Source organism: Ursus americanus, chromosome 13 (genome assembly GCF_024610735.1).
Source record: "Ursus americanus isolate L20-20 chromosome 13, mUrsAme1.1.p, whole genome shotgun sequence".
Classification (NCBI taxonomy): Eukaryota; Metazoa; Chordata; class Mammalia; order Carnivora; family Ursidae; genus Ursus; species Ursus americanus.
The window spans coordinates 5,710,898-5,723,641 of record NC_142139.1 but is presented as its reverse complement, the minus strand read 5'-3'; the positions used below and the strand labels follow the sequence as shown (position 1 = coordinate 5,723,641).

At 39.3% G+C, this 12,744-nt stretch overlaps 1 protein-coding gene and 1 long non-coding RNA gene across 7 annotated transcripts in view; one reads left to right on the top strand and one right to left on the bottom strand.

Annotated features, from left to right (window-relative positions):
* ELOVL6 (ELOVL fatty acid elongase 6) overlaps positions 1–12,744 on the top strand; it is a 127,321-nt gene that overhangs the window by 35,793 nt on the left and 78,784 nt on the right. The window lies entirely within an intron of this gene.
* Positions 1–12,744, bottom strand: part of LOC123793359 (uncharacterized) — a 34,670-nt gene that overhangs the window by 18,875 nt on the left and 3,051 nt on the right. For 3 of the 6 annotated variants that reach the window (XR_006779928.2, XR_006779924.2, XR_006779927.2), the window contains exons 1-5: positions 6,024–6,162; positions 5,686–5,796; positions 5,247–5,323; positions 4,706–4,899; positions 43–128 (exon numbers count right to left, since the gene is read on the bottom strand). This is a non-coding gene — a long non-coding RNA (uncharacterized LOC123793359). Of the gene's footprint in view, positions 1–42; positions 129–4,705; positions 4,900–5,246; positions 5,324–5,685; positions 5,797–6,023; positions 6,163–7,905; positions 8,030–12,744 lie in introns of those variants that run through there. The other 3 variants (XR_015726456.1, XR_015726457.1, XR_015726455.1) reach the window with 3 other exon arrangements.

Below are 12,744 nucleotides of genomic sequence, written 5' to 3'. Positions count from 1 at the left end.
TCTGTTTATCTGCTCAAGTGATTTTGGTTATCTTAAACATACCTGGAATATGCATCTGTCATGGCATATTGAGCTATCTCGGGGTTCAGAGAGGAATAGAGGAACCAGGACAACTTGGGTTTCTTTTACTGTTTGGAAAGAATGAAATTGTATTAGAGAACAAATAAATCTTCTAACAAATGCCTATAGCATAGTTAAAACCTGAAATTTGTGATATACATTTTAAAACTTTGATTTTGTGAAATATTATCCCATTTGTAATAGAATGCACTTAACTATTTGGGTAGATTTTATAGGGTTTTTTTTTCTATTATAAATAGAAATTTTTGCTGTAAGTAGAAAGTTTTCTACACCCTTAGTCCTCCAAGCTAATAATTTTTGGTGCCTATATTTTTAGATAAGTTTTTTATGTTATGTCATACTATTAACACACTAATAAATACTGCATGACTAAATGTAAAAATTTCTAAAACCACAAAGTCATTAATAAATATATTAAGATATTATTTAATTTTGAGCAAGTGATTATAATAATTTATCATCTGAAAGACATTAAGAAGTAGAAGTTTTCATGTATGTAAACATGGTCAATATGTACTTCAAAATTATATTTTCATGGAATTTTTAAAATCAGTTACCAGTTGTGCTCAAAATTTGCTGAAAACGTATTGGGGTTAGCAAAGGATATTAAGTACCTATCATGTATTTAAAACACATAACTCACTTAATTCTCAGAATAATGCTACAAGGAAGATATCTCCATTTTACTGATGAGAGTAAAGAATCAGTAACAGAATCAGTAATTGTCACAGAATCAGTTAACTGTCAAATGTACTGGATTTCAGCTTAGATCTCTCTTTCTGGAGAGCCCTTAACTTTTCTCCTTCTGCCACATGCTTGGCTTTCCAGCAGCTATAATAACATTTCTCCTCCAAGTTAATCACAGAGAAGACATGGAGTTTTATGGCTAGAGAGTGGCATGGCACATGGTTCTCCCTCTTGCTCAGGACGTTGCTGCTTCTCTTTCATGCAGCACCAGGCCATCTTGTCTACCCAGCAGCGGCAGTGTGAGACAGAAGTTGGCAAGTGATAAAAAGTTCAAACAGAGGGGCACCTGGCTGGCTCAGTCCGTAGAGCATGGGACTCTGATCTCAAGATCAGAGCTCAAGCCCCATGTGGGGGTATGGAGCCCACATAAATAAATAAATAAATAAATAAATAAATAAATAAATAAACAAACAAACAAACAAACTAAAAAAAGAAATTCAGACAGACTTTGGGTTTGATGATAAAAAATAACTGGAGGGAGGCTAGTCAGATGTTAAGCTGAAGAAACATTGATGACAATGCCTCGTACTTTTTACCTTTCTTAACTTTTTTTTTTTTAAGATTTTATTTATTTATTCGACAGAGATGGAGACAGCCAGCGAGAGAGGGAACACAAGCAGGGGGAGTGGGAGAGGAAGAAGCAGGCTCCCAGCGGTGGAGCCTGACGTGGGGCTCGATCCCATAACGCCAGGATCACGCCCTGAGCCGAAGGCAGACGCTTAACCGCTGTGCCACCCAGGCGCCCCAATATTTCTTAACTTTTCTGAATAAAAGAGGAATTGGTAGTTTAAGTAGACAAGTCTGTGCCTTGGAATAAAATTGTGGTTGGAAAAGAAAACTATTTCTGTTTCATTGCAACTGAGGTAAAGAATGCTGTTAGGTCAGTGGAGACAGCTAAGCCCTGTAAAGCTGCTTACTTTGCATTAAGAAACTACAAAGTAAGAAACAGCCCATTATTCCATCTCTAGAGTTATTTCAGGAATGGCATTGGAAAGTTCAGTGGATCCCATCTTAAACAAAGATTTGTTAGCTTTGTTTAAATCTGTAGAACCACCCTTAAAAATGTTAAGATTACAGTACTTTTCACTTTCCTATTTACATGGGAGCCTAAGGTTTAAAGTTCTAAATTTTCAAAACACCAAAAAGAAAAACTGTGTATTTTAAGAATGAGATGCATATGGAGGATAAAATGTATCAACAGTTTATGAATCTTAAAGGAGCATTTATTACATTTTACTTTCTTTACCTGGCGCTTTTCACCTGCCTACCCTTGTGGATTTTATATCAAGGAATGAATTTGTTAAGAATTTTACAGGTAATATTTCTCTTCTTGTCCCACTATCAGTTAAGTTTTAACCTACTGTCTGAAAACTATCTATTTAATTATCCCACTGTCAGAGTTTAAGGCACTCAAGAGAAATCTGTAGGTGGCAAATGCTGTTGTTCTGTTTAAAGGATAAATATTTTGTGTAGGAAACAAAGTAATATGTAAGGTCTCAGAAGTGACACAAGCCACCTACTTTCTACAGAATGGCATATTTCTACTTTTACTGTAATTGTAGTTACTTATTATTATTATTATTATTAAATTTGAAAAATCTTCTCCATGACACCAGGACGTTTTCCTAATATACATTCTGTTTATAATTGTTTCCTCATATCTGTCAGTGTTCTGGCTGCCTAATCACAAGCTAACATAGGCTGACCATGACATCAAAAAGTGACCAAGGGCGTATCAGAGAAGTAGTTCATCATCTACTGTGTCCTCTTGCTCTCTACTGGACCCGTATCCTTACTCACGGGAGGACCACATAGGCTTGACATCCTCATTTTGAAAGACAAAAAACTGTCTTTGCCGATTGGAAAACGCAAATTTTGAAAGAACCAAATGTTCATTTTGAAATAAGGTTTCTAGGACAGTGTAGGAAGGTGCTTCCCCCTTCATCTAAAATTTCCTGAAATATTTTTAGCTGTCTAAAGCACACACCACACATACACACACACACACACACACACACACACACACACACCCCATGACCTAATTGTCTCAATCCTCACTACTTCTAAGTGTGATCTGTGTGTGAACCAGCAGTATCCCTGGGGAGTTTGTTGGATGCACAGAATCTCAGGCACCACCCCAGACCGACTGAATCAAAATCTGCAGTGTAACAAGACCTCCAGTTATTTCACATGTTCGAACATATCCCAAGTTTGACAACCCGGTATTAAGAATCTCTCACTGCCTGCAGAAAGGCCAAGCATGACACTATCTGTATTTTCACTGAGACGGTTCTCTCTCCCTGCTTGAGACAATCTTTTACTCTTTTCTAAACAAGGGAGATCCTGATCCTGGGTAACAGAGAGGCAAGGCTTGAGCAGGTAAAGTTTTTATCACTGTAATAGTGTGATGATGGCAAGTATAAAATAATGCCAGGGAAATAACCAATGAGCATCTATTATGACAGATGAATTTTTCTCAACAACTTGCTCTCTGATGGTGTCTTTGGTTAATGATCTGTGACGAGAAGGGTCCATGATCAGGATTGGGATGAGATAAGGTGTGATCTAGCTGTAGTCCCTAAAGAAAACTGTTTCTTAGATCCACCAGTATTGAATTTTAGAAATATTTGGGGGCAAGAGCCAAATCAATAGGAGTCAACTATTTAGATTCAAATGCAACTCATATGAATATTCATTTTACTGTTGACCTGCATTAGCTAAAGCTCCCTGTTCTATTTTTAAGATTTTATTTTTTCAAGTAATCTCCATACCCAACGTGGGGCTTGAACTCACAACCCTGAGATCAAGAGTCGCATATGCTCTACTCACTGAGCCCACCGGGCGCCCCTGGATAAGACTCTCTTTTACCACTAGGATTTCCATACAGTTTAGAATTTAAAGATGTTCATATTTTCAGGTAATGACTTTCTTGTTGACTGATGCAACTTCTCTAATAAGATTAATATTCATTAGCTGATTACTAAATGTATTTTGCACAATCTTCACAATAGTGCTAGGTGACAACTCTTAATTTCTCCTTTTTACTGATGAGGAAACTGAAAAAGGAGGACATAAGTAGCCTTCCAAAAATGATACAGCTAGTAAGTGGCAGAGGCAGATATTAAATCCAGCATCTCCCATTCCAAAGTCCTACTCTTTTTTTTGTTTGTTTGTTTAAGATTTTATTTATTTATTTGACAGAGAGAGAGAGAGAGCATGCACACAAGCAGGGGAAGTGGCAGGCAGAGAGAGAAGCAGGCTTCCAGCTGAGCAGGGAGCCCAACTTGGGGGCTCCATCCCAGGACCCTGGGATCATGACCTGAGCTGAAGGTTGATGTTCAACCAACTGAGCCACCCAGCCCCATGATATGCTTGTTTTAAAGAAAAAATAAAAACTCAACTAAGAATTTGATTAGGAAAGCATTAAGCTCTCAAATCTATAAGATTTAGTCTTTGAAACAATAAATTCGCTTATCCATTTGGGGGTGTTTAAAACATACTCTACGTAGGTCTTTTCTAAGTGGAGATTTTTCTATATAGACAGGTAAATATCAGTGTTAGGAAGACTCTTTAACGGGAAAATAGCAGAAAGTGGTCCAGATAGAATTCATATACTCATATTTGTTTTGTTCCAAAATTTTTTTCTGTCTCTGATAATTGTCTGTTTCTTTCTCATCATCGTCATCCTAAATTATGATCATCTCGAGGTGGCCAGATTGATGCACCTCTTCTCTAGAGCCTAACTGGAAGCCCTTACTATGGTAAACCACTCAGTTGGAGAATGGTCTTGGTGGCATTCTTCCATCAGCGTCCTGAGTAGGGGGCCGCTGGCCAGGATTCCTTCTGTCTGGATATCCAGTATATTTGGGTTTCTCACCTTTTGGAGTGAGGGTTGGGAATGTGCGGCTGGAAAACAATCTTGCCGTGGTCGCAGGAGGCTGGCTGGTTTTTGTTCTTCCTCTTTATTCTTGCCAGTTCTGTGAGCTCTGTCTTCATCGTTATGGCCTCTCTCTTATCTCCTCTCTATACAGTTGACTTTTGAGCAACACAGGTTTGAACTGCATGGGTATACTTACATACAGATTTTTTCAATAAATAAAAGTACAGTACTGTAAATGTATTTCCTCTTCCTTGTGATTTTCTTAAAAAACATTTTCTTTTCTCTAGCTTACATTATTCTAAGAATACAGCATATAATTACATATAACATACAAAATATGTGTTGTTTATGTTTTCAGTAAGGCTTCCGTTCAACAGTAGACTATTGGTAGTTAAATTTGGGGGCATCAAAAGTTAACACATGATTTTCAACTGCAACAGGGGGTTGGCATCTCCAACTCCCACATTGGTGAACTGTATCTGCTGCCCCAGCCAGGCCATTTCTCTCCACCTTGAACCTCCCTGAATTCCAACTTTACCTGGCATGGACCCTCTTGCATTGCCACACGCTGGATGCCAGTCTTCTCAGATGAGGATTTTAACGCACTTCTGGGAGCTGATGTAGAAAATGAGAGTATCAGTCAGACCAAAAGGAGAGAGGTGACTGCCTGGTGACAAGACAAGAGAGAAAGATTTCAACAGTTGATGGATTCTGGCATCTAAAATTAGATCTTTTGAAGTGCTGGAATTTCCATCTTTAATAATGTATTTCTTGGCAGACATTCTCTTCGTAGTGATTACAGTTGTTCCATTTGGAATTAGTTCAATTTTCAAAGCAAAGAGGCTCTGTTTAAAGAGTTAGCTACAAATTGTATTTTTATTGGCAATGGTCACTCTTGTGCAGCACCCAAGCAGGAAGACACTAACTGCATCCATCCCAGCTCATTATAATTAGCGTCCTTTCTGCAAGTTAGGTACCCGTGTAAGGTCGGAAAGAGGAGGGCCACCGCTGACTACTGAAGAAGGACCTCATGAGTCTTCCGTGTTCTCTGGGGCTCATCACTTCACCGATGGTTGGTTATTTCAGTTCTATTAGGGGGAAGAGGTATTTTGATAAAATGGTAATGTTCATCATCCAAAAACTGGAAATAGATGTAAGCAAATATGATTTGAATGCTAGCACAGTGTTACATTATATGAATATACTGTAAGCATCATGCCAAGTTTATTGATTTACAGTGAGAGATATCTTTTCTAGTATCTAAAATATTCATAACTACTCCCTATGCCTCTCCATTTCTTATAAAAGTACTTACATCAGGGCTATGGATTGGGGTGGAATCAAAATGCAGAGAACTATCTGATTTTCATCTGTAACAGAAACGGAAAGACAGTATTATTAACACGTAGTGGGTCACATGGAGAATACCTCTACGACAGATTTCAGTATTTTTGCTCTGCAATGGCTATGTCAGTTCCTTGACTTATAATTTTCTCGAGACCAATCTTCTTATGTTGTGGAAGTGACTTATTTTTGTTCCTGTTGTGACTGTTTTCTTGATAGAGAGCTAAACTTTCTAATGTAGTGCTGCTCAAATTTTAATATGCACCCAAGTCCTCTGGGGAATCCTGATAAGTGTGGGCTCTGTTGCAGGGAATCAGTATGTAAACATACAGGTTCTGCGATGATGCTAACGACGCCGATTGCTACTACCTTTCGGGTAGCAAAGCTCTAGGCATCTTACGGAGTGGCTCACATTTCTTGCAGTGGGTCGTTTCTACACAACCTACCTCTTTTCTTCTGAACTTGGTAGGCATTTACTCTATAAATGCAAACCAAGGAATCAGAGCATGAGATTTTTTTTACCTTATCTACAGATTCAGGACTGTCATTAAAGAATAACCGAACTAATGGAGCACTTGGAAGATGGGTATTATATATTGTATATTATATGTAGAGAAAACTATCAATTGAAAAATTAGGTATATTTCTCGACTGCAGAACAATATTTATTGTAAAGACAATGAAAACCAGTGCTGGAGTCTAGTTCATATGAAAATCTCACTGCCATTTAGTTGAGCTGACATCAATAAGATAAACCACTTCTAGCAATGTCCAATGAGGTTGTTTGTTTTGTATTTTAATGATGTGTCTTCACCAAATCCTGGAATCAGGAGTTTGATGTCCCTTACACAATATTGTGGTCCAGCCTACAAGAACTACCCACTTGATAGGCACATGGTAGAGAGGTTATCAGCTTTTAATTGGTAGATTTGAGGGTCTATGGAATTTGACAAAGGGACAAGTTGTTTTGTGTATGCTCAGGGGTGGAGGGGTGTCTGATGGATAACGGGCAAGCCATTACAGTATGTTTTAGAAGATTTAACATTGGTTTAATAACTTCTTCACAATGTGAAACCACAATTTAAGGATGAATGATATTGAAGAATAGGTACGTCATAAGATTGATAACTGGAAAAACTGGCAACACAGCCAACAAAGATCCCGGCCAAGTGGTATGAGCAGGAATTAACTCAAGTCAGTAATCATGCTGTTTACCTTTTCAGTATGAATGAGGAAATACCATGATCTCACCGAGGGAGGAAGGAGCAAGTTGATTATCAGAGAGCAAGAGTTCATTCTTACTGTTGAAGATGTGAACTTCCTAGTTGTTACATTAATTCATTTAACTAGTTGTCCAAAAATTCTTTAGGAAGACTAAAGAGTAGACAGATTACATCAAATGGCAGTGATTCCACAGTTTAGACAGGTGTAGGTAGGAATGTAAGCAATGTTCATAAATGCTAGTTAGAATGGGAGCAAGATTAACCCTGTTAAATCCTGTTAAACAGGTCAGGCAAGTTCCTGTAACCCAGGACATTACTAAAAGGTAGCAGGGGCAGGCTGTCCAGGATGAAGTTCCTTGGACTGCAGAGATCCCAGAAGCGAATGACACTTGAATGACATTTGGTCAAAGTGCAGCTGAAGGATGGCTACCAGTGAGGCATCAGACTCCTCACCCACTGATTGCATGCGTTTTTAAGTTCCACTTCTTGAGAGGAATGGAACGTCAATCACGTGCTGCTAAATTGGCAGAACAGTTATTCTCACAGCCAGTAGAATTTCCTAAGTAACCTGCATGACAGAGGACCTCATAAAAAACAATAGTAAACGAAAACAAACAAAAAAATACATACCTTTTTACTTGGAGTAAAAATGAGGAATGCAGTAAATACTCTTAAAGCATATAACGGGGAGAGGTGCCTGGCTGGCTGTGTCAGAAGAGCATGTAACTCTTGATCTTGGGATCGTGAGTTCGAGCCCCACATAGGTGTAGAGATTCCTTAAATAAACAAAAACTTAAAAAAAAATACATAAACCGGGGAATCAAAACCTTTTTGATTTTGAAGTTTAGTCCCAAGCTATTAAAAACAGGCCTGGGTGGTTAAGAGCCTGCCTTCCGCTCAGGTCATGATCCCATGATCCCGCATCCGGCTCCCTGCTCAGTGGGGAGTCTACTTCTCCCTCTGCCTACCGCCCCCCCCACTTGTGCTTTCTCTCTGACAAATAAATAAAATCTTAAAAAAAAAAAAAAAAAAAAAAACAAGCCTGGGAAATGGTAAGGAGAGGATAACATCAGTGGAACATGCCCCAAGTCCCACCACTGCCCCCTGCGAGTCCTACACCAGTTGTGTCACATTCACTCCAACCATGTTTCCTCATCTGTAAAACTGGCCTATAATATCTGGGTTGTTGCGTTATTACAATACGATACATTACGTGAAATCATCTTGAATAGTGATAAGTTTTTAAAAGTACACATACAAGAAATCTGAAGATCTAACGTTCACAGTTGAAACTGCGTACAGTAACTTACTCTCTGGAGATGAAAGTCTCTAGAATGAGTAAGCTACTTTCCAGGTAAGGGAGGGTAACCAGCTCTCTAGTACCGTATCAGAACCCACGGAGAAATGCATTCCCCACTTGATGTAGCAGAAATGGCGACTCCAGGAACGTGAGAACTAACTTATTTCGTGATGAAAGAGAAAAAACAAAACAAAACCTGTTAGTATTAGGATGATAATATCCATTTGGGCAATTCAATCAGGAAACATCCCTTTGAAAATAAAAAATTCTGCTTCTATTCGAGAGAATATCTACTCATTTCAGAATTAGGAATTTTATGATATCTGAATGAAAAAGGAGGCATTTCCACCAATGCAGAAGAAATTGGATAAGGAGCCAAGTATCTCTCCAATCCATATCAAGTTTCTTTTTTCGTTGGCAGCCTGCCAAGACCACTGGGCTATGGGATATAAAGGGCATTGGCTATATGTGATAGAGCTGAAAAGAGCCATAGTGCCACCAATACTAAGTGGACAGACAAGGATGGGTGACCGTCATAGCTTATAGGACACTTTCCCTGAGCCACTGAGAAAGATATGGGCAATTTTGGGGGCAAGTTGCTGGTTCAGAAGTGGGCAAAGGGAGGGTGATCAGAGAAGCAGGACCAATTTATGGAAAAGTTGGGAAGTGAAGCCTGGCTAAAGCAGGGCTAAACTATATGGTAGTCATTCTGTTTCAAAGGATATTCTCCCACATCAGTTGTATTTTAAAGAAACTCACCTAAAATTGCAAAGCACCAGAAGGTTCTTTTACACAAATAAAACACTAATACCATACTACTAAAATTCAAATAATTCTGTAAGGATTACAGTGATTCTTGAGATAAGGACCCCGAATGTCATTATCAGTCATCTTTGGTGCTCCTTCGGACCTTCCACTCCTCCAGGCCCCAGCTTTTCGGGTATACCCTTTTCTGAGTATGTGGCCCCAGTGAACCACTGTGCTGTATTCTTCAGGTGCTCTGTGAGTATCCTTCAGCTGTTCTGGGGCTGAGTATTAAAGTTAACCCGGGCACTATTTATAAATACTAATGGCCCATTATGTTGTACACCTCAAACTAATGAAACTTACACCTCATTTAAAAAAAAAAAAAAATACCAGTGTCCTGGTCCGTCCCCAGACAAAGCAGATTCTCTTAAAGTCAGCTCTCAGATACTGTATTTTTTTTTTAAGAATTTATTTATTTCAGACAGAGAGAGCGAGCACGAGCTGGGGGGGTTGGGGGGGAGGGGCAGAGTGAGAAGCAGACTCCCTGCTGAGCAGGGAGCCCAATGCAGTGAGGGGCTCGATCCCAGGGTCCTGGGTTCATGACCCGAGCCAAAGGCAGATGCTTAACTGACTGAGCCACCCAGGCAGCCCTCAGATACTGTATTTTAAAAAATTCCCAGGTGCTTCTAATGTGCTGCCAGGGCTCAGAACCATGCAGCTTTAAAGATTTAAAATGACAGCTGTCAGTCATTCATGGTTCAGGGTGAATCAATTCCTGTGGACTGAGTTTTTCCAAAACCAAGAGTAATGAGAATGAGTTGAATGAGAAATTTTAATTCTGGTGGTGGGCCATTAAAAAAAAAAAAAAAAAAAGACATACATTTTAACAGCTTGTAAATGGTGATAATAGAACTTAGCTCAGTATTTTGTTCAGACTGAATTTTAAGCTCTTTGACCAGGTTGCAAACCACTTGCAGAAAGAGGGCCTAAGGCATTAAAGAGTCAGCAGAGGGAATATTACTGCCATATACTCTCAATAAATTGTTGCCAAATGTCTGTTTACATTGTTATCTATTAAGGTCATAATAAAAGAGGTTATCTAAAAAAACATTAGAAAAACTAGTCATTCCAGAAGAGTCTACTATGGTATTTTTATGGTGCCCAACAGGTGACTTTAATGGGTAATAAAAGAATACACACAGTATTATTCATATTTTGTTAAACTTTAGGTACATCTTGAAGACTTTAACATACTCATTAAAAAGTATTACCCTGGGTTGCAACGAACAAATAATTATTGAAGCACTTGGGCAATAAGAACATGCTCAGTCTCACTCAGACACTGCTAAGATTTTTGAGCACCAGTTGATAACCTTAAGAATTTATTTATAAAATATCTCTTGGTTGCAATTAAGAAGTGCTTGAATTGAAGACAGAAAACCATCCAAAAAATTAAAAAGAACTAGAGTCTCAGAATCCATATTCATTCTTTTTAGCCAAATAAGCGCTGGAGATTGGTTAGAATTCGAAACTTCAGTGCACAGAAGTTTAAGAGTGAGGAGCCAGAAGCCCCCAATCGTTGCAACAACTGCAGACGTCAAGACCAAGTATAAGCTTCCTCTGGCTGTATCTTGTGGGAGAAAAAGGAAAAATGAGAAAAAAAAAACCCACTTTCCCACCTTTCGGTGAAACATTAAGTCAAGTTTGGGGCATATAGAAAGGTGCGAGCTCTGGCCATCTCCACAGTGGCGTGGAGAATAAAGAACACGTGAGCTAACCCAGCAGGTGAGTTTGCTCCAGCTATGGCAGCCGGGGATTAGGGAGGTCACAGGTGGTCACCACGGGTTAGGTGGTGATACCAAGCAAACAGGCTGACTCAGCTGTCCCCCAAAGTGCCTAATGATTAATGAAAGGGCAGACTAGGCAAATGTTCTGCCAAGAAGGAGAAGGGACAGGTCAAAGCCACATCCAAAACTTAGCTTTTGAAACAGTTTACAGCCCATTGGTGTGTTGAGGTTTTTGCCATGAAAATTTAGCAATAGTAGAGTTTGTTGCAGTCATGTGAGACATAGATGACCTGCTGAAAGGACAGCAGTACTGGCCAAAGTTGACTCGGGAAGGGGGAAGAGTTAGTTTAAGGGAAAAAATTCGGGGCTCCTGGGTGGCTCAGTCATTTAAGGGTCCGACTCTTGATTTTGGCGCAAGTCAGGATCTCTCAGGGTCATGGGACCGAGCTCCACGTCAAGCTCCATGCTCAGCGGGGAGTGTCTACTTCTCCCCCTCCCTCTGCTCCTTCCCCCGCTCATGCTCTCTCTCTTTCAAACAAATAAATAAAATCTTTAAAAAAAAAGAAAAAAGAAAAAGAAAGAAAGAGTAGGGTCGACTACACAGTCATTTCCCTTCTTTACTTCCAAATCATTTCTAAAAAGAGACAAAGAGTAGACATGTTAAGAGAAAAGGTCCAGTTCCAGCAGAGGAAAGGGAAAATTTTTTATGTGCATGGTTATTCTCTAAAAATGTATCTGTAAGCCAAAAAAAAAACTTTAACAGGCAAAAATAACTAGAAGGAAAATAGATTTGAATTGGAAAAGCGTGTTACTGAGGTCACTGACTTTTTGCACATGTCTGCCTATCTCTGAGAAGTAAAATATTGACAGCCCAGAGCCCCATGAGGATAAAAAATGTGTATCAAATTCTTAGTCAAATAAGACTAAGTCCCAGAGAACATTCTTGGATTTGATTTTTTTTCTAGCTCCCTAAATTTAACCAGCTGAAATTTTTCTTAAAACCAGGCTTTTTTTTTTTTTTTTTTTTTTTTAAAGATTTTATTTATTTATTTGACAGAGATAGAGACAGCCAGCGAGAGAAAGAACACAAGCAGGGGGAGCGGGAGAGGAAGAAGCAGGCTCATAGCAGAAGAGCCTGATGTGGGGCTCAATCCCATAACGCCGGGATCACGCCCTGAGCCAAAGGCAGGCGCTTAACCGCTGTGCCACCCAGGCGCCCCAAAACCAGGCTTTTATAAAAACAAAAAGGTTTTTTTTCAGTTTGTTTATTTTCTTAATTTACAAAATATATACAGTTAGTCCCTGTAATAGCACCTTCTTTAAAATTTATAAGAAGTGAAAGTTTCACTACCTTCCAACCTTGAGATATACTTTTTTCTAGAACACTAGAGGTATCTTATCTGTCCATCAGTGTAACTATATGAGTATCTACGATTACAACGATTTCACTTACTGCATACTTTCATTAAAAGATGGAACACTGTGGGGGCAGCTGGGTGGCTCAGTTGATTAAGCGTCTGACTCTTGATTTCAGCTCAAGTCCTGATCTCAGTGTTATGGCATCAAGCCCCATGCCAGGCTCCACGCTCAGCATGGAGTGTACTTGAGATTCTCTCTCTCCTTCTCTCTCTGCCC